Source organism: Anabrus simplex, chromosome 5 (assembly GCF_040414725.1).
Source record: "Anabrus simplex isolate iqAnaSimp1 chromosome 5, ASM4041472v1, whole genome shotgun sequence".
Taxonomy (NCBI): domain Eukaryota; kingdom Metazoa; phylum Arthropoda; class Insecta; order Orthoptera; family Tettigoniidae; genus Anabrus; species Anabrus simplex.
Window position 1 is genome coordinate 340,007,457 of NC_090269.1, and position 21,279 is coordinate 340,028,735.

Below are 21,279 nucleotides of genomic sequence, written 5' to 3' on the forward strand. Positions count from 1 at the left end.
CCACCTGCCTTGATTCTGCTGACTAATTGTTGCCAAGGAAAACTAAACACTTATTGATATAAACTCTGTTTCGACATAGCATTTTCAAGGCGCCAGCTAACCTAAGGCTTACGTTGCGATGCTGTTGTTGACTCTACTATAGCAATAAGGAGGATGGTGTTTGCTATGACAGCAGCAAGATAAGATAGGGTACTCGGTGTGTTATGTTATACAGAATTATCTCATTCAAGAACAAATCCTTGTAAGTCACGAGAATGATTAAAGAAAACAACGAATGTTAACTTCCGGAACATCTCGAAGCTTCGAAAACCAGTAATAGTAAGAGAGCTCTGAAATTACAAATTTTAAAAAAAGAAACATATTTGTTACATACGTAGGGAAGCATGATTAGTTTCATTGGCTTAGCTGATGGCTTTCCACCTGCAAGATCGAGGATCGAATTCCGGTATGTTCTGGTTTGAAATTTTCATCTCAAAAATCACGTGGCATCAGGAAGGGCATCCGGCCTTAAACCCCGGAAAAAATACCAAAATGATCTGAGCGACACCAACGACCCCAGAAATAAGTGGGATTATCTGAAGAAAATGTCCTTTGTTGCAAAACGGTACACAAAATATTTTAATAATACTATTAATGGCTTGACGTCCCACTAACCACTTTTACGGTTTTCGGAGACGCCGAGGTGGCGGAATTTAGTCCCACAGGAGTTCTTTTATGTGCCAGAAAATCTACCGACTCGAGGCTGGCGTATTTGAGCACCTTCAAATAGTACAAAATGTTCTGATTGATCCTTTCAGTCCGACTCGTTGGCTGAATGGTCAGCGTACTGGCCTTCGGTTCAGAGGGTCCCGGGTTCGATTGCCGGCCGGGTCGGGGATTTTAACCTTCATTGGTTAATTCCAATGGCCCGGGGGCTGCGTGTTTGTGCTGTCCCCAACATCCCTGCAACTCACAAACTACACATAACACTGTACTCCACCACAATTACACGCAGTTACCTACATATGGCAGATGCCGCCCACCGTCATCGGAGAGTCTGCCTTACAAGGGCTGCACTCGGCTAGAAATAGCCACACGAAATTATTATATATTGATCCTTTCACAGCCTAGACAGTGGTGAAGACAGAAGATATTTTCTGGATTGTCAAATCGTGGTTCAGTTGGGTTGCCAGCTCTCAATCTTTCACGGGGAAACCGGGCCGAGCATTGTCAGGGATCCACTCTGTCCGAAGCAGCGGCAGTCTTCTTCTTATCAATCAATCATTATTTGGAGGTGTCGCCCAGGTAGTAAATTCCCTATCCATTGTTTACCTACATTTTTCCTAAACGATTTCAAAGAACTCCCTTGATATTTTATTCCAATTCCTATTACCTCGTCCTATAAACGAAAATATGCCCCAATTTGTCCTCTTAAATTCCGACTTTTTCCTACCTTTAAAAGTCCACACAAGCTCAATCGTCTACTAATGTCATTCCAAGCTTTTTCTCCACTGACAGCTCACGATATACCGCTTAGTCGAGCAGCTCATCTCCTTATCCCAAGTCTTCCCAGTCCAAAATTTGCAACAGTTACGTTACATTGCTCTTTTGTCGTAAACCACGCTTTATTTTGGAACTTTTCCAGTTATATTGTCTTTCTTCTCTTCTTTGATCCTTTGATGATGACTAGTATTGGGAGCAAACCCCGTAGCCATTACTACACTACTGTGGGTGCCACTGGACTCCGCAGAAATTCCACGATATATTTTCATTTCTTTTTGATGGTGGCTAAGACTCTGGCGAAAATGATGTTAGACTGTGGCCCTTTGGATATTCTTCGATGTTCTAGAGCCAGGTGTTCTTCCCGTTTGAGGGATATTCCTTTTGGGGATGATCATTGTCACCAGAAGAGTTGTTGCGGCAGCCGAGAGGTGCTCATTCGACAAACATGATTGAACCATTTTAATCACCGCTTTATAATGTATACTTCGATAGACGCTTGGTGGGTACATCTTAACATCTAGGTCATCGCCCCGTTCCCCTTCTCTTTCCCTTGCCCTCAAAGTTCCAAATCTTAGCAGGAATTAGTAGTAGATCATGTATTGATATATCACCTCAGTCGAACTTCATGCGTACGATGTTTATACGTTTGACGAAGAACCATGTCTTTGAGGGCAAGTGGGAAGAGAAAGGAGAGCGGGGCGATGACCTAGATGTTAAGTCCCAGTAAACAACAATCATGCTTATTGTCGTAAGGAAGAGAAAGTTCTTCAGATTAGACTATTTATTATTTATTCATCGAATGACGTTTAGTGCCGGGAGAGTTCGAGGACATGTTCGGCTGGCCTGGTGCAGGTATTTCTATTTGACATCCATAGGCGACCTGCGCGTCTGGATGTGGAATGGTGATGATGTAGGGAGGGGGGTGAAAGCCGGTGTCAGTGCGTAGTATACGCCTGTCGAATAACGTCAAGGGGTCTGCTCAAAGATTTACGTCCCAATTCGACGGACGAATCGCCCTCAACAGCACCATATGCCCTCGCTTCATATGATCACTGAACACTGCAATCTATACCACCTCTTCTACCCTGCGGGCCAACATTCTGACGGTAATTTTTTTCGATCAACGGGACTCGAACCGCCTAACCACGGTGTTAGACCACATAGACTTCAGCGCCTTAACGATCATAGCCACTCTCTGCATTCTAGAGACTCGTGAGTTCGAATCCCACCGTCGACTGTTCTGAGAATGGATTTCTGTGGTTTCCCATCTTCACTTCCGGGCAATTCCTATTCATTGGCCACAGCCCATTCCGTCCTATCTCCTCACCCCATTTCATTCACCATAATTATTTCATCATCATCATCATGTCCTTAACTGAAGTTGGCGTCAGGAGGTGCATCCGGCCGCAAAAACATGGCGTGCCTAACGTCATCCCTGACATCGTGTCAAGAAACAATAAAATGTTATATACTGTATATCTAAATATCTTCCGTAATTTTCGAGCACTGTCTTCTGAGATACTACCTTTCGACCTGGCAAAATTGTACCCAGTGACATGAGTGATAAGTGTCCTAAAGAGGCAGATTTTACTCTTGAACGCAATATTCTTCTTCCAGAAGCACAATTAAAACGAGACAAATGCTTCGGCTGTCTTCCCAGTTACGCTATGGAAATCCGCTGAGGATAAACTCATAGGTCACCAACTCGTTGCTTTAGTAAGCACACGCTACTTGCTCCGGTCGTGATGGCTGGCTATCGAGGGAGAATACAGCAACAGACGGAATGAACACAGCCCTCGTACTTGCAGTAACCACACGAATGATTCTAACATACGAAACTGCTTATTCATGTTATTATTATTATTATTATTATTATTATTATTATTATTATTATTATTATTATTATTATTATTATTATTATTATTATGTAGTATGGATTATTTGGAACGAACAAGATACAGATTATCGAGTAGAACTGGAACAAGAAAATTATTCGTAGACAATTTCCTGAATAAAGTTCTTTTCATTACGTTTATAAACCATGATTTGGCACACTTGTCATATATGCGAATAAAAAGCAGTCCTTTTTCTAGCAGCCATAAAGGCCCGTGTAGGGGTGAAAGGTAAAGCCTATCCGTAAACTCGGCGCTTGGTGGGGTAGAGTGGTTAGCTTTAAAGACCGGCCACCGTTCCTCCCAGGAATTAACGTGGTACTCATTTTTCATGTAGACTGAGTGAACCTCCATGTGACTCCGGAAGTGGAAACATCGTTTCTTAAAATTTTCAACTTTGAAACGGGGAATCGAACCCGCATCCTTTCAGGTGAACCGAGCACGCCTTTACCGTCCCGGCCAGGCAGCCCCTCATGTATGTATGTTGGGTATTCAGCCCGAAGGCTAGTTTGATCTTGCACAGCACCGCCAAATGCTGTCATAAATAGCCTAGGCATCCCTGAAGAGGCGCACTAGGGAAATGGCGAGTGAGGTAGTTTCCCGTCGCTTTCTTCACCGAGCCAGAAGTTGCTATTACATATCAGTCTGCCAAGCCCACTGAAATGCATGTACCAACCGACCACCCTATGGGCGATATTTTCACACCATTCATAACAAGGACTGGCTGCATGAGAAATGGCATTACTAGCATCGCTCATACCCCGGTCACTTTCATACTGTCAAAACCAAGGATGAGACTGAGACAGATCAATGCAAGTAACAAATTTATTCAAGCCCATACCAGAAGACATAGTACACTGTAAACACTACATCTCGCCAGCAAAGGCATCAGCCCCTCATATATACGACTATTTCATGAAATTACAGTTTATGTGTGTTTTCATTTACGTATTACGTATTCTTCTTTGCTTTACAGGAGTGAAAGCTGGGTGGATTCAGGATATCATTTTCATAAATTAAAAGTAACGGGCATGAAAGTAGGGAGAAAGATCGCTGGTGCAAATAGGTAGGAACAATGGCAGAATGGTACTCGGAATGAGATGAGGGATACGTTAGGAATGAACTCAATTGATGAAGCTGTACGCATAAACCGGCTTCGGTAGTGGGGTCATGTGAGGCGAATGGAGGAAAGGTTACCTAGGAGAATAATAGACTCTGTTATGGAGGGTAAGAGAAGTAGAGCGAGACCAAGAGGGAACTGGTTAGACTCAGTTTCTAATGATATGAAGATAAACAAGGCCACGGAACTATCTACAAATAGAAGATTGTGGCGGTGGTTAGTAAATTCTCAGAGGCTAGCAGACTGAACGCTGAAAGGCATAACGGTCTATAATGAAGATGTATGTATACTTCTTGTTCTTTCTAAAAGAACACACATTTCAATTCGTGTTCTGTTTTGATGACTATGACAGTAAACAAAGTAAACTTGTAGCCGTTGATGGCCTACGTACGCTGTGCTGAATTATCTTTCATGTCGAATTAAATTTTATATACGGACTGGGCTTGAACGTGGCGTGTGAATAAAGTGGATGGTCACTGAGTGGATGGAAGAGCCTTGGTCTTCGAGCCTCGGGGCTTTGGGGCTCCGGATTCGATTCATCTGGGGAGGGTGTCATAAAGCTGTTGTAATCTCTCTTAAGTCAAGCTGGCCCACAACTGTTATAACTGGTCCTTGATATCCTGGATACTGGCTCTGGGATGGAGTTGACGTCCAAGTTGGTCCCACACATGTTCTATGAGCGACAGATATGGGGACCCTGCTGGCCACGGGAGTACCTCAACATCACGCAGACATTTCATAAACATACGTGCTGTGTGTAGACGAGCAATGTCCTGTTGAAAAATGGCACCATGATACTGTCGCATGAGAAGTATCATATGAGGACGCAGGTCGTCCGTGACGTACCGTTGTGCCGTCCCTCAATCACTACCAGCCGTGACCTGAAGTCATACCCGACAGCTCCCCACACCATGACGCCAGGAGTAAACCCGCTGTGCCTCTCCAAAACATTGGAAGAATGGGTCTTCTCTCCTGGTCGCCGCGATACTCGCAGACGATGGTCATCCGCGGTAGTGCAGAACTGTGATTCGAACACAATGCGACACAATTCGTGAGCAGTCCATGCTTCTCGGTCACAGCACCACTCCAAACGCAGCCGTTTGTGTTGTGGTGTTAACAGCAGCCTACGCATGTGAGGGGAATGCTGCTAGTCTCCGACCAACAGTGCGGGATGATACAGAATGTTACAAGGAGTCCATTTCTTGTTGTCTAATGGCAGGCGCAGATGTGGTTGCTGCACAATACGGCGATCCTCCCGTGTGGTGGTCAGACGTGGTCGACCGGAAACTTGACGACAAGTACCTGCCCTCACGTTCCGATGCAGTCCAATATCGGGCCACTGACACATCCCATTGCCCCAAAAATCTCGATATTACATGATTTGAGCATCCAGCCAAATAGAGACCCACAATGAGGCCCCGTTCAAACTCGGCCAGGAGCTAAAAACGCCGACTCACACGAGTACGCAGCATCTCCGTGTCCTTCACAGGGATATCTCAATATCTGACGCTGTTTACGCCCCTTATATGCCATATGAGGCCTGGTAACAACACTAAACACTAGCAATACTAATAAACTGCGGTGGCCGTTTCTACCTGTCACAGAGAATTGCAACTCTAATAATTTACATACTCATGGATAGTGTGTACGTGTACAAAGCCACATTGACATCCGATCATTTCTTGTGGGTGCTTCAGCTTTATGGTCAGGCAATGTAAATCATATAGATTATTACCTGTGGAACGTTGTTGAATGGGAGACTAATCAACATTTCTGCAATACAACTGATTCGTTAAAAGCCACTAAATAATGCCCAGTATCACTAAGAGCCATGTGATTCATGCATGCCAACGCTTGCAGTCCCAGACTGAAGCCATCAGTGCATGGAATAAACCCGTTCTTTAAACATTACTATATCAGTATGCCAAACTTTGTATCAATACATTCCGTTATTCGTTACGCAAGACTGATTTTGGTACAGACTCTAATTCCTCACAGACCCTGTATAATTTCAGACAAGCTATTTATTTCCTGTATGTTTTAAAATAATGCTATTTCTACCAAGCGAGATGGCCGTGCGGTTAGAGTCGCGTAACTATGAGCTTGCATTCGGGAGATGGTGGGCTGGATTTCCACTGTCGGTAGCCCTGAAAATGGTTTCCCATTTTCACACCAGACAAATGCTGGGACTGCAATTAAATTAAGGCCATGCCGCTACCTTCCCAGTCCTAGATCTTTCCCACCCTTCCGTCGCCCAAAACCTTGGATGTGTCAGTGCGGCATTAAACCACTAGTAAAAAAGAAACAAAACTATTTCTGATTTCCTTCCTAAAAGATTGAGATAAAACTAAACTCAGGGAACTTCTGGATGGCTCTACTTTAATGCTGAATGATTTCGTAGAAAACAGATTGGCAGTTTTTCGTTTATTTCATTCGAACGGAAAGACAGCCAGACAACAATTTTGAAAGTGTTGGTTTCGGTTTTGCATCGTGCAGATTTCCATATCATCTCTTTCAAATTTGATAGAAAAAAACGAACGTACGGACATACACCACATGCTTTTTATATTAGTAAAATGCTCGGTAAGTTTATTACGAAGTTTACGATTCGAAAAAGTACAAAATATGCCCTAATATAAGCTAAATATGACCTGTAAAAAGGTAAAATAAGACTTAAATATTTTAGGTCTAGGTTACAAGTATTAGAGTATTACTGGCATTAAACGTGTCAAAAAGTGAAAAGCGATAATGCAGCCTCCGTAGAGGCCTGGTGCAGGTCTTTTTCTAGTAGACGGCCTATTAGGCGACCTGCATGTCTGTGAAGATGAAGAATAGGTCTCAACCTAGGATGATTTCTAATGTTGAATACGCCACACACACCCAGCCCCCGAGCCATTGGAATTAACCAATTAAGGTTAAAATCCCCGACCCGGCCAGGAATCGAACCCGGGACCCTCTGAACCAAAGGACAGTACTCTGGCCATTCAGCCAACGAGTTGGACAGCGAACACATTAAATCGTGCAGATTAACAGAGCAAGTTAAAACTTTATACGTTCATTATCATAGGCTTAAGACGTAGTTCTCATTCTGTTTTCCTAAAAATTAGCCAAAAATGAAATATTAGCATGATTTTTGGTATCTGTCGGCGTACGCTCGTACAGCATCTCTTTCTCGGAATCATGTCTTCCAAACCTGCTACCTATCTGTTTCGGGCAAAGAAGGATATTTTGTGTTTGAACATCGACACAGATAACCTATTAAAAACGACGCCTCAGTTTCAACAAAAATTCTCAGAATATAAGAAAATATGGCCTTATATCACTAACAAAAAAGTCAAAGTCACCTCCATACAGGCCATGAAGGCCCTTGGAGGAGTGGAAGGTAAAGGCTTCCACCATTGTTAACCGCGGCACATGATAGGGTAGAGTGTTTGGCTCTACGCCCGGCCGCCTTTGCCCCCAGGAATTAACCTGGTACTCATTTTTGGTGTAGGCTGAGTGAACCCCAGGGCCATATGCACCTCCGGAAGTGGAAATCTCGTTTCTTAAATATTACGACTTCCTGGCGGGGATTCGAACCCACGTCCTTCCGGGCGAACCGAGCACACCTTTACCACCTGGGCCAGGCAGCCCCTCTTATATCACTAAACTGAGCAAAATATGACCAAAGCAATAACAGTTACCGAAATATACATTTATATGCAAAGTAAAATTGCTTTTAAACGTGGTCAGGGATCCATAATTTACAGTTATTTCTCAGATTTCGGGTGTAATGACATTAGGAATGAAATATGATTTGTCCTTTTCATACGAACCCTAATTATGAGTATAGCGAGGTGCAGCCTAATGGTCGTCAGGGAAAGCGGTTATATAGCTGCTTTTGTCTGGCAGGAAATTGGAAAGAATAGGCAATATGTGAGGACTTGTCGCCTTACTGAACAACCGAAGCATGATGGCTGAGTGCATGGACCACCAAAGTGGTCGCAGGTTAAAAACCAGTCAATACACATAAACTGATTCGTTAGGTTGTGGTGGTGATGGTAATTATTATCTTAACGGGTTGTACAACTAAGAAAACTCCCCCTTCTTCCTAGCTTTTTCCCAAGTCCCTGAGGCCGATACTTTGCATAATTAAGCGCAGTTTTACGGACGGATTCCCTTCCCGACGCGAACTCTAACAGGACGGATTTATTCACAACTTCATGTTTCTGTAGTGGTTTTAAGCCTGATGTTCTGTATGTAAATGGAGATGTTTGTTGTGACGAACACAGCCCAGCCTCCGAACTCGAGAAGTTAACCAGCGTTGTTAAAGTTACCGATTAAGTTGAGAATCGAACCCAGAGCCTTGTGAACTGATGGTCACTAAACTGACCATTCAGCCAAGGAGCCAGAACCCCTCTTAGAACTAATCGGAGAAAAAAGTGGACCGAGGGAGTTGGCTGTGCAGTTGTGGTCCCGTAGCTGTGAGCTTGGATTCGGGAGATGCTAGCTTCGAATCTCACCGGCGGCAGATGATTTATCGTAGTTTTCCACTTTCACATCACACAAAAGCTGGGACTGTGCCAGGGTCGATACCTTCCCGTCCTTGTGTCGCTGAATGCCTTCAATGCGTTAGTACGACGTTAAACCACTGGGAAAAAAGGAAAAGTGGACGAGTTCTGAGCCCGCCCCACGGTGTAGGGGTAACGTGCCTGCCTCTTACCCGAAGGCATAGGGTTCGATTTCCGGCCAGGTCAGGGATATTGACCTGGATCTCAAGACTGGTTCGAGGTCTACTCAGCCTGCGTGATTACAATTCAGGAGCTTTCAGACGTTGACATGGCGGTCGCGGTCAAGGGAGCCAAGAATAGCGGCCGAGAGGATTCGTCGTGTTGACCACACGACACCTCATAATCTGCAGGCATTCAGGCTGAGCAGCGGTCGCTTGGTAGGCCATGGCCCTTCAGGACTCCTGCGCCATGGGGTTAGGTTTAGTTTTCGTACGAGTTTCGATACTTCAAAGAATGAGAGTTTAGCCTAAGGAAAGGACCATGAAGGCCTTGAAAATGAAACACTCCCAAGGCCTCAAAAACCTGACACCTTCGGAGATGGAAACGAACAAGACTTCACCAAAGGAGGATGGGTAGGAAATATGAATGCGAGGGGTCTCGATAAAGTGCAAAAGGAAGAAATGCTGTACTCAGCTAAGGGCCCTGTGGACCCCAAGCTTCCCTTCTAAGTTAAGAGCCCCAATTTTGCTTGCCTTTACGACAGGTATAGAATGCAGTGGATATATGTTATGCCCCCATCCATACGGGGAAACTGATTTGCCTTCGTATGGTTCAGACTCCACGTAGCCTAAGTATCGTGGCTAATAATTTCAACAATCATAGAAAGGTATGTAAGGTGTGCGCTCGTTTGCTTAGCTGTCGAACCACTTACATCTAATAATAATAATAATAATAATAATAATAATAATAATAATAATAATAATAATAATAATAATAATAATAATAATAATAATAATAATAATAATAATAATAAATAAGGAAGTTCGTAGTTTTACATGACCACTGATATAGTGATCATAGTCATAGGACATTCATTTTTCATTAAACTCAACCACAAGAACATGAGTTTTCATTTTTTAATGCCACCTACATTGGCCTTGATTCGAAATGCAGCAACCTTGGTGAAAAACCAGAGATAATATCTATTATTATTATTATTATTATTATTATTATTATTATTATTATTATTATTATTATTAACAACTTATGTATTTTCGAGCAAGCCAATTAGGACTACGCAGAGTACTTAGAGGCACGCGTTTACCTTACTTTGTGCCCATATTTCTTTTATTCTTTTACAGTCGACTTCCTTTCTGTCTTCAGATCAAGTTGTTCCGGTCTTCTTCTTTGGTCTTTTCTCTTGGTCAATTCTCCATTTGTGAATTTTGGATCTGAAGATTACCGGTTCTGGACATCTGCTGGTGTAATTCCTGCCTGTTTCAGTTCAGTTTGTATTATTATTATTATTATTATTATTATTATTATTATTATTAACAGTTATGCTTGGACGAAATGGGTGATGATTACCGTCACTTTCTTAGAACGGACGTATACCACGTATCTTCTTTTCTTCCCTTCCATTGGCGGTAATAATGAGGGTGAATCTCCCACGGCAAAACGCAGGAAGGTGACTGGGGCGATGATAAGGAGGATAGTAAGCCAAGAAGTATGGTCCAGTACGCTACTACTATTTGCTATTACTGTTTATCAAAGTTGGGAGAGAACGCACATTGTGTCGCGTTACCTCTAGCGTTCCAAAGAAAGTAATTTCGAGTAACTATTGTGGCAATGTTTCTTGTCCGGACAACGTACTCATCAACAGCCTGCCCGCAGATTGCAATAAGAAAAGGTATCGTACACACCCGCTATTCACACTTACACTGTGACTGTTACTAAGAACTGATAGTTGCTCTAGCGTTATCAAATGCACACCTGGATGAGTAATTGCTGTCTTAGCAACATACAGTTGTAGTACAAAAACGATAGCAAACTGGACTATACATCTTGGCTTTGTTATCTTCCTTATCACATCCCGGATCGCCTCCTTGTCTTTTGCTATGAAGGAGAGACTCGCCCTGTAGAGAGTATTGTCAAAAGTCCTCGTGGCACGAAATCGAAGCAGAAGTTCTTCGCTTATAGTCCGTGCGCACTGGTGTGGAAATCAGCCTTGTCAAACTAAACTCCATATAATATCGTCTGAGTAAATGCTACTTACATGTCTGAAGTAGGCAGCAGTCTCCTGGCGTTACAATTCACAAGAAGGAACTGATGCCGTTGAAGGCCAGCGAGTCTTGAGCAATTCAGTAGTAAGAGGACAAAGTGACATGATGCATCACGTGGTCAGATAACGTTATCACACAAGGTAACATATTTCCTTGAAGGTGCCTCCTGCTCACGAGCATCTACAAAGATGTGCGACCTAAATACCTAACTACGTTCTGCCTAACAATTGAATTGCTTGTTTTTTAAAGGAGATTAATCCCAGTTTGCAAATTACCAGGAGATGGAAGAGCATTTTCTTATTGTTTATGTTTTCATTACTTTTTCTTCTATCGTTGCGTGGAGTCCCTATTGGAAATGTGCATGAATAAAATATTAGGTGGTTTCTACAGTTATTTTCATCATCTGGACATGTCCCTTTTAAGCAGTAACACAAAAATAAACAGGGAAAATATTTATTTATTCAAATTACATGAAAATAAGGTGCCTAAAATCAACACTAAAATGTATAATAGAATGTATGTTTAGTCCTCAGCCCGAAGGCTGGTTGGATCCTCAACAGTTCCGCCATCAGTTGTCATAGATGGCCTAGGCAGCACTGAAGAGGCGTACTAGGGAAATGAGGAGTGAGATAGTTTCCCGTTGCTTTCCTCACCGAGCCAGAAGTTGCTATAACATATCAGTCTGCCAAGCCCACTGAAATGCATGCACCAACTGACCCTATGAGCAACATTTTCACACCATTCATAGCAGGGACTGGCTGCATGAGGAACGGCATTACTAGCATCACTCATATCTCAGTCACTTTCATTTTGTCAAAGCTAAGGATAAAGCTGAGACAGATCAATGAAAGTAACAATATTGCTCTAGCCCATACCAGAAGACATAGTGCACTGTAAACACTACGTCCTGCCAGCAAAGGCATGTATAATAGAATAATAGAAATTATTTTAAATAATAGTTGTCACAATAATATTACGAAAATTGGATCATTACTATCTATATAAATAAAATTGTAGGGGGTCCGCTGTCTGTAATTTCTTTTGTTTTGCCAATTTTTCAGATATTTATCCGTTTTAGGTCAACTCAAGACCGAATCGGTGGTTTTTACGTTTCGTGTCTGTTTGTTTGTCTGTTTGTCTGTTTGTCTGTTCCACCATCACGTCGAAACGGCTGGATAGATCTCAACCAAACTTCATATTTAGAGTATACTCATCCCGGGGAAGGTTTCGATATGCATATTGTTTTAAAATCTTTGAATACACGGGGGGTTTATAGGAAAACCAGAATGGTTTTTCCACCATCACGTCGAAACGGCTGGATAGATCACAACCAAACTTCATATTTAGAGTACACTCATCCCGCGGAAGGATTCGGTATGCATATCATTTTAAAATGTTTGAATAGACGGGTGGTTTATAGGAAAACCTGAATGGTTTTTCCACCATCACTTCGAAACGGCTGGATAGATCTCAACTAAACTTCATATTTAGAGTATACTCCTCCCGGGGAAGGTTTCTGTATGCATATTATTTTAAAATATTTGAATAGACGGGGGGTTACAGGAAAACCAGAATGGTTTTACTCCATTTTCTCTTATACTATTGATTTTCTGTAAACTTACTTTACCGTACGTGAAACGTCTCTTCATTATAAACAACTTTCGTTATGTTCATAATTTACCTTACTCTTCACATGACGGAGAAATTTACAATTTTCCGCTGGTATCATGCTCTGCATTGAGTGACCGACAGACCGACAACGAACCTACAGGTTACCATGGCAACGTCTCTGACTGCATGCCAGCAGGGAAGTAACGTATTGGCATTTTCCTCATCATGCTTTTAAATTCGTGGTTGTTCCTCGGGTAGAAGGCAAGAGAGGCGTCAATCGGCCTATCTGCGGGATATTGGCGGAATATCGTTGGATGTTATAACCGCCCTCGAATAGATTAGGTAATAACACCATTAGTCATCTTCTTATTATTTGTTTACCTAGGAATCACTGGATCTAAATTTCTCCTCTGTTACCGCTTTATTATCTCCATAACACACACTAGCATAATTTATTGAGGGGATTTGATTTTCCAATACGTTAACTTGGCATTTACATATTTGTCGTTATCCGGCTGTCCTCAGTTATAATCCATTTTCTATTACTTTCAACTTTCTTAACTGTATTATTTTCTTCCTTAATTACGCCGTATGTACGCGAGTGCTACAAACTACTGGATGTATTTCCACCAATACTCATATTTAGAATACACCTGTCCTTGATAGGTTTTAGGGAAAATATTGTTTCAAAATCCCTGAACTGACTGGGGGTTTATACGAAACCGAAACAGTAATTTTGCACTTCCACAAAATATACACAACCAACGTTAATTTAAATCTACCTGTCTTGGTAGAAATTAATTTATAAACTTTTTTCTCATGTGCATCATTTCGATACGAGGATTAATAAGGGAGATATCATTAACGGACCATTTTTATGTACAAGTCCCATCGGACTTAACTCACGAGCGGGTGCGTGTAAAGCGTATTCCTTACAACTTGAAAACTACTGAAGACATTCGAACCAAAATTTATATTTAGCATCCACCTGTCCAAAGGTAGGTTTTAAACGTAAATAACATTTCATGTTCCGGAATGGACTGGCGGTTTATAGGGAGCCGAAATGGTGATTTTACTCTTCCACAATATATACAGAACAAGACCAACCTAACTGGAAATCGACCAAACGTGATGGAATTCCACCTCTAAACCTTTTTCTTCATGTGCATTTTTCATAAATGGTCACTTTTGCAGGTTACGTCCAGCGGACATAGCCCAAAAGGTGTTTTACATGGAGCAGATTCCTTATCTATATAAATCAAATCGTAACGACTGTGTGCCTCTACACTGACTATTTTGGCGAAATTTTCGTACAGCATTCCGTTATAAGGGGTAATAATGATCATCTCCATAATTTTTGGTTTAGTTTCCTGAAAGTCCTAATTTTTATCCGCCTCGCCCAAAATCCAGATTGCGGCATAATCTGCCAGAAGAAAAAGAAGATAATTGAAATTTGACAAAATTATACCTTTTCGCCTGTAACGAACGGAATACATCCCAGATCATTACATTTTTCACTTTTTATCCCCGAAGAATATCGAAATATGCAGGCAATTTTAATGATGGTGCAGACCTTCGGAAATTCCTGTCACATAACGGATTGCACAATCTCCGTTCAATTTGGAATGATCTACAACCTTGGTCTTTTGACTTTTGCCGTATCTGTATCCCATTTTTTGATTTTTCTCTATTAATCGATGTTAAGTCAATTTGGAATTTTCACATGCATAATTCATACTTTCAGTTACATATATGAAATACAGAATCATCATACTCTTCACGAAAATTGGCCCACCCAGTAGGCATATGTGAGCCAAATGCTATGTATGTAGCTGTCACATAATTATCCGAAAGGTAATGTACTGTGAGATAATCTTACCAAACCATTACCCTGTTCCACGTTTCTAACTCAGTCTGACCCAAGAATAGATGACATATCATAGGAACAGCCATTTAGGCCACTAAATCCGGCGTGTGTTATGGTATAATCCTTTGTCGATATGACGTACGTTTAGTAGCAGTTAATCTGTAAATGAAGGTCTTCAATATTGTAAACACGCATATACTTTCGTATGTCGATCTATATATATTCACTGATGTCGATTTTTAGCTATCGGGAAAGGGTGGGTCTGATATTGTAATCAGTACTCCCCACACCGACTTTGACTGGCAGTAGGAAAGGGTTCCTTCTCCAACTCCTGTGTAAGGAAGGCCTACAATTGTAATGAATAGTTCCCTTCTCGATTTGACTTGCAGAAGGCAAGTGAGCATGCAGTTTCGTTTATAACTCCCCTACCCGATTGTGTTTGGCAGTAGGCAAGGGTGCCCGCCATTATAAAGAAATGTCCTCATCTAAAATGTGACTGGCATTAGGCATAGTGGCCCGCTATTTTGATGGAAACTCACCAACTTGGTGTGACTGGCAGTAAGGTAGCTGGAAGTAGGAAAATGGACCTGGCATTATAATGATAACTGCACAACTCAACTTCGAGTGATAGTAGGGTAATTGCCTGCCATTATAATAAAAACTCCTCAACTGTAATCTGTCTGGAAGTAGGAAAGGGGGCTGCCATTTTAACGATACTCCCCAAATCGATTCTGTCCGCGTAGTAGGCAATGGGGCCTGCAATTATAATGTAAACTTCCCAACTCGATTGTGAATGGCAGTAGACAAGTGAGCCTGCCGTTATATCACAAACACATAACAAACTTTTTACATTGGAAACAACGTACGGGGACCTCCCCATGCTCTTTCTCGGATAACGCTAAGAGACATGCAATTTTAAAACAATCTTATTTACTGCATGTACACTATTTACGTCGATATTCGAATACAATGTAGAATACCGTAGCGAAGCACGGGTACATTCGCTAGTAACATTATAAAACAAATTTACTTGAAATCGAAACACTTCACAAACATTAGATGGGAAATAGCTATTTATCTGTCAAACATCTTTCTGTTTATTCTCTTTGGGAACTTTTTCGGCATATATACTTGTTGGAGGAAATTTAATGTCGTTGATGGGAAAGTTGCAAACTTCCACTAAATGAAAGGTACATAACATAACTTGCATCTTTATTAGGGGTTGCCTGGTCGAAGTGGAAAAAGGCGTGCTCGGCCCACCCGGAAGGACGTGGGTTCCATTCCCCGTCAGGAAGTCGAGAAAATTAAGAATTTATATTTCTACTTCCGGAGGTGCATATGATCCTGAGGTTCACTCATCCTGCACCAACAATGAGTACCAGGTTAATTCCTCGGAGCAAAAGCGGCCGGGTGTAGAGCTAACCACTCTACCCCACCAAGTACCCGGTTTGTTTCTAACCACACGATTGTTTCTAAAGCGGGGAAACCTCTGGAGTTGAAGCAATATGAAACAATCAAAGAGAGAATTTTCCATTAACGCGATTTTTTAATTTTATTTTAGTAGATAGAATACGGAATAATAATAGTCTTATTGGCTTTACGTCCCACTAATTACTTTTGCGGTTTTCGGGGGCCCCGAGGTGCTGGAATTTAGTCTCGTAGGAGTTATTTTACACGCCAGTAAATCTACCGACACGATGCTGACGTATTAGAGCATCTTCAAATATCACCGGACTGAGCCAGGATCGAACCTGCCAAGTTGGGGTCAGGAGGCCAGCATTTCAACCGTTTCCTCCCTTCAAGCAAAAAATACTCTGTAATTCGAATTTTATACAACATTAAATGTGCAGTACAGAATGTATAGTTTGTGAGGAACAGTTAACAAGTAAAGAAAGAGTTACATTGTTGCTGGGAGCTAAAATGACGGGAAACGAAAAACAAACTTCTAGTGACCTGAAAATCGGTGAAGCCTCGTAGTTTGTCGGGTTTGAGTTCACTACCGGTCACGTAGGAAAGCAATCCCGGAAATCGTGGATGACAAGCTCCATTTACGAATCTTGGCTGCGTAGTTTCGAACTTACATACAGAGTCAGTCGAATATAAATGACAGTATTTCTCACAGAAATAAATATTGTTGAAAAGAATGTGGAAGAAAAGAAGGTTAAGAGTAAAAAAAAAAAACAGAAAAGGCCAACGAATTTTTTTTCCAAAGGTGTTAACGAGTCCGCCTCTGTGGTGTAGTGGTTAGCGGAGGCCCGGGTTCGATTCCCGGCTCTGCCACGAAATTTGAAAAGTGGTACGAGGGCTGGAACGAGGTCCACTCAGCCTCGGGAGGTCAACTGAGTAGAGGTGGGTTCGATTCCCACCTCAGCCATCCTGGAAGTGGTTTTCCGTCGTTTCCCACTTCTCCTCCAGGCGAATGCCGGGATGGTACCTAACTAAAGGCCACGGCCGCTTCCTTCCCACTTCCTTGCCTATCCCTTCCAATCCTCCCATCCCTCCATAAGGCCCCTGTTCAGCATAGCAGGTGAGGCCGCCTGGGCGAGGTACTGGTCATACTCCCCAGTTGTATCCCCGACCAAGAGTCTGAAGCTCCAGGACACTGCCCTTGAGGCGGTAGAGGTGGGATCCCTCGCTAAGTCCGAGGGAAAAACCGAATCTGGAGGGTAAACAGATGATGATGATGATGATGATGATGATGATGATGATGATGATGATGAAAGGTGTTAACGGAGGTGTGTTTCTTGTTTCACTACTGTATGTACTGGATTCTATCTTCTAAAAAGTTACTCTAATAAGGGTCAAAATTAAAGCGATGCCGTGAAATACGAGTTTGATAGTGTATTTTTAAATACTGTATTCAATATAAGTCCGCCTCTGTGGTGTAGTGGTTAGTGTGATTAGCTGCCACCCCCCGAGGCCCGGGTTCGACTCCCGGCTCTACCACGAAATTTGAAAAGTGGTACGAGGGCTGGAACGGGGTCCACTCAGCCTCGGGAGGTCAACTGAGTAGAGGTGCGTTCGATTCCCACCTCAGCCATCCTGGAAGTGGTTTTCCGTGGTTTCCCACTTCTCTTCCAGGCAAATGCCGGGATGGTACCTAACTTAAGGCCACGGCCGCTTCCTTCCCTCTTCCTTCTCTATCCCTTCCAGTCTTCCCATCCCCCAGCAAGGCCCCTGTTCAGCATAGCAGGTGAGGCCGCCTGGGCGAGGTACTGGTCATCCTCCCCAGTTGTATCCCACGACCCAGAGTCTGAAACTCCAGGACACTGCCCCTGAGGCGGTAGAGGTGGGATCCCTCGCAGAGGTCGAGGGAAAAACCGACCCTGGAAGGTAGACAAATTACGATACGATACGATTCAATATAAGCCCGTAGATACATATGATTCAATTATGTGCTTTATATGCTCAAAAACGGTATTCTCTATATCTCGAAATGTCGATAACTCGAAATAAAATTTAGCTCCCGACGTGATTCGAGATATCGAGGTTCCACTGTAATTTGATTGACTAATAAAAGAAAGAATTATTTCCATATAAAAACCTTAGAGACCACTGGTTCAATTTCTCTGTTTGGTTGGTTGGTTGGTTGGTTGGTTGGTTGGTTGGTTGGTTGGTTGGTTCTTCTAGAACCATACGAAAATGGCAGTGCATACCTTTAATGAACTACGCAAATATTTTGCATTTGCGCCAACTTAAATGCTGGCATTACTTTATTCAAAGAAAAAAAGAAGGCTAACAGGCAGGTTGAAATGGTTTTTTTGCCGATAGTTTGAAAACCATCAACTTCAATTAGAAAGGTTTCTAACAAAACTTACTTTAAATTTAACTACGAACATTTTATGTGATGACTGATCGTCGCTGTGAACGGGTCCTTGCAACCAAATACTTGATGTATCATTTCACCGAACTCGTATCGAAATTTTGCAGTTTACAAAATATAAATATAGCCAGCCCGGTGGCCATCATCGTTTAAGTCTAAACGGTCTGACCCCGTGGTTAGCCGGTTCGAGTCCCGTTGGTCGAAAAAATGTCACCATCGGAATGTTTGCCGGCAGGGTATGGGAGATGGTGGTATGCAATTTCTAATCACTAGATTGCGTGCCAAAAGCCTGGATAAAATTAGAAACCTCTCCGCAGTGCTCATATGAAGCGAGGGCATATGACTCGGTTGATGGTGATTCGTTCGTCGGATGGAGACGTTAAGCCTTTAGCAGACCCCTTGGTGCTATTCGATAGGAGTAGGCTATGTGCCGGCACTGGGATTTGCGCTCTCCCTCTTATCATATATCACGTCATTCATTTCAGCTCATTAACTCCTCTGATAAAGTTGACGTCAGTAAGGGCATACGGTCATACAAACTCGCCACGACAGATTCACCTCACCTCATAACCGGCTCCGTAGAGAAGCGGGACGAGGGTTGGACAAACAATCATAGTATAAATATAGGGTCCAGCTCCTTATCTGAACGACCTTCAGAGGGCCCCGTGTTCGTTTCCTGGCCGGGCCGGGGATTTTAATAGGATATGGTTTTTTTTCTATCTCGGGAACTGGGTGTTTGTGTTCGTACACATTTCTCTTCATATAAACACAACACATCACACTAACAACCACCACATATGCACTCAGTAATTAATACAGCCCTCCGTATAGCGCTGGCGTCAGGAAGGGAGTCCAGCCGTAATACTGGACCATATCACCTCATGCGTAGTCGTAAAGAAATTTGGAGAAAGGCCAGGGAGAACATGAAAAGGAAGAAGAAGAATATCAGAGTTTAATTTCTTTCACGTGTGTCTCTTCCCTTTAATTAGAATGCTTTGTCTTTGGCGGCTATTGTTTGAAAGAAGCAGAAAATAACAACTATTTCCTAAATAAATAGAGCCAACCTTGACTGGTATGCTTATGAAGAACCCAGGAAATGCTAACACTGTCCGTTCTGAACCCGCGATTATGGGATCTGGAGGCCGCCAACAACCTGCGGACTCAGTAGCTCAGACGGTAGAGCGCTGGCCTTTTGAACCCAACTTGGCAAGTTCGATCTTGGCTCAGTTCGGTGGTCATCACATTGTGCATTTGCTGCGATAAAACATTATCAGGGCAGTTGTGTTACTATTATTTCCGGTCTGTTTGTGTCCAGCCTGCTAACTAATCGGCTCTTCTTAGGGCCACAAACACATTCACTCATACACAATTTACATGAAAGCGGGTATTGAACTTACATTGCGTGGGGTACGTATTAAATGAATATTTCAAAAATTTGTAATCTTCGCCCCAGACTCGAGCCTCCCACATGACATGCAAGCCCGCTCCGCCATGCCTTCATCAAGTACACTACGGTTTCGTACGGCAAACTGGGCAGCTTATAGCAAGTATTAGGTTTACTGCGGTCACAATATCAAGTTTGTGTTTCGCAGGCGTGTCAGGTTCATATGATCTACAACAGGGGTTCCGAAATGGCGGGCCGCGGGCCGCATGTGGCCCGCGAAGCTACTTTTGCGGCCCACGAGAGCACTGTAAGAAATAATGTGAAGAAAAGTCTCTAACATTTTTAATAGCTTGTTCAAGAACGTATTAATTTTTATACACCTTATAGACCCAAGTCGGAACTAATTATTCTTTAATACTAGTTCCTCTTTTCAAGTACTCATTTGTTCTCAACATATTATTTTTGAATTTAAAACATTTAAAATACAAATTTCAAGTAATAATGTTGTTATTTTTGCATCCCACTGACTACTTTTGATGGTTTTCGGAGACGCCGAGGTGTCGAAATTTTGTCCCACAGGAGTTCTTTTACGTGCCAGTAAATCTACCGACACGAGGCTGTCGTATCTGAGCACCTGCAAATACCACCGGTGCGCCAGGATCGAACCTGCCAAGCTGGGGTCAGAAGGCCAGTGCCTCAACCGTCTGAGCCACTCAGCCCGGCTCCAAATTTCACTCTTTTATGCAATTTTAAAATAAAGTTTTAAGCAATTAAAATGATCGAACCCTCATTTCAATTGAACTATGCATATTATTTCATAATGGTGCTTCTGTACTATTTGCAGAATTTTATGAAAATTGGCCTATTTAACTGCGGCCCGCGAACATGACTAAGGTTTCCAAAATGGCCCTTGAGCCCTTACAAATTGGAAACCCCTGATCTAGAAGGCACACGCATGTATTCCAGTATTTAATACGAGTATAACATTACGGCGTCATATCATGGTGAGGCGGTAAATACCCGGATATCCAGTTGTGTTTTCTAAGCATACCTCCAGGGCAGATGTTTTCAGAACAGTATTGATATTGTGGGTTGCATAAAACTACATTGGAAGGGGTGGCTGAACGAACGAACGAACGAACGAACATGCCCAGAAAGTTTTAAGCATGCATCGGACCTATGGGAGTAACGGAGTCCCACTTCCATTAGACAGGCGAGGGACACAACTTGGCGATCGAAACGGAATTTGATGGGGAACTATCAATATTAGTGGGATTTATGGAAGAAAGAAAATAGAACTGGCTGAGGCAGGAAAAAGTATCCTCCTG

At 42.6% G+C, this 21,279-nt stretch overlaps 1 protein-coding gene across 1 annotated transcript in view; it reads right to left on the reverse strand.

Moving 5' to 3' along the window:
• The window catches only part of LOC136874888 (insulin-like growth factor-binding protein complex acid labile subunit), a 60,039-nt gene extending 48,688 nt beyond the window's left edge, over positions 1–11,351 (reverse strand). Inside the window, exon 1 of the mRNA XM_067148593.2 lies at positions 11,260–11,351. The gene's annotated coding sequence lies outside the window, so the exon portion shown is untranslated. The remainder of the gene's footprint in view (positions 1–11,259) is intronic.
• Between the last annotated feature and the right edge of the window lie 9,928 nt (positions 11,352–21,279).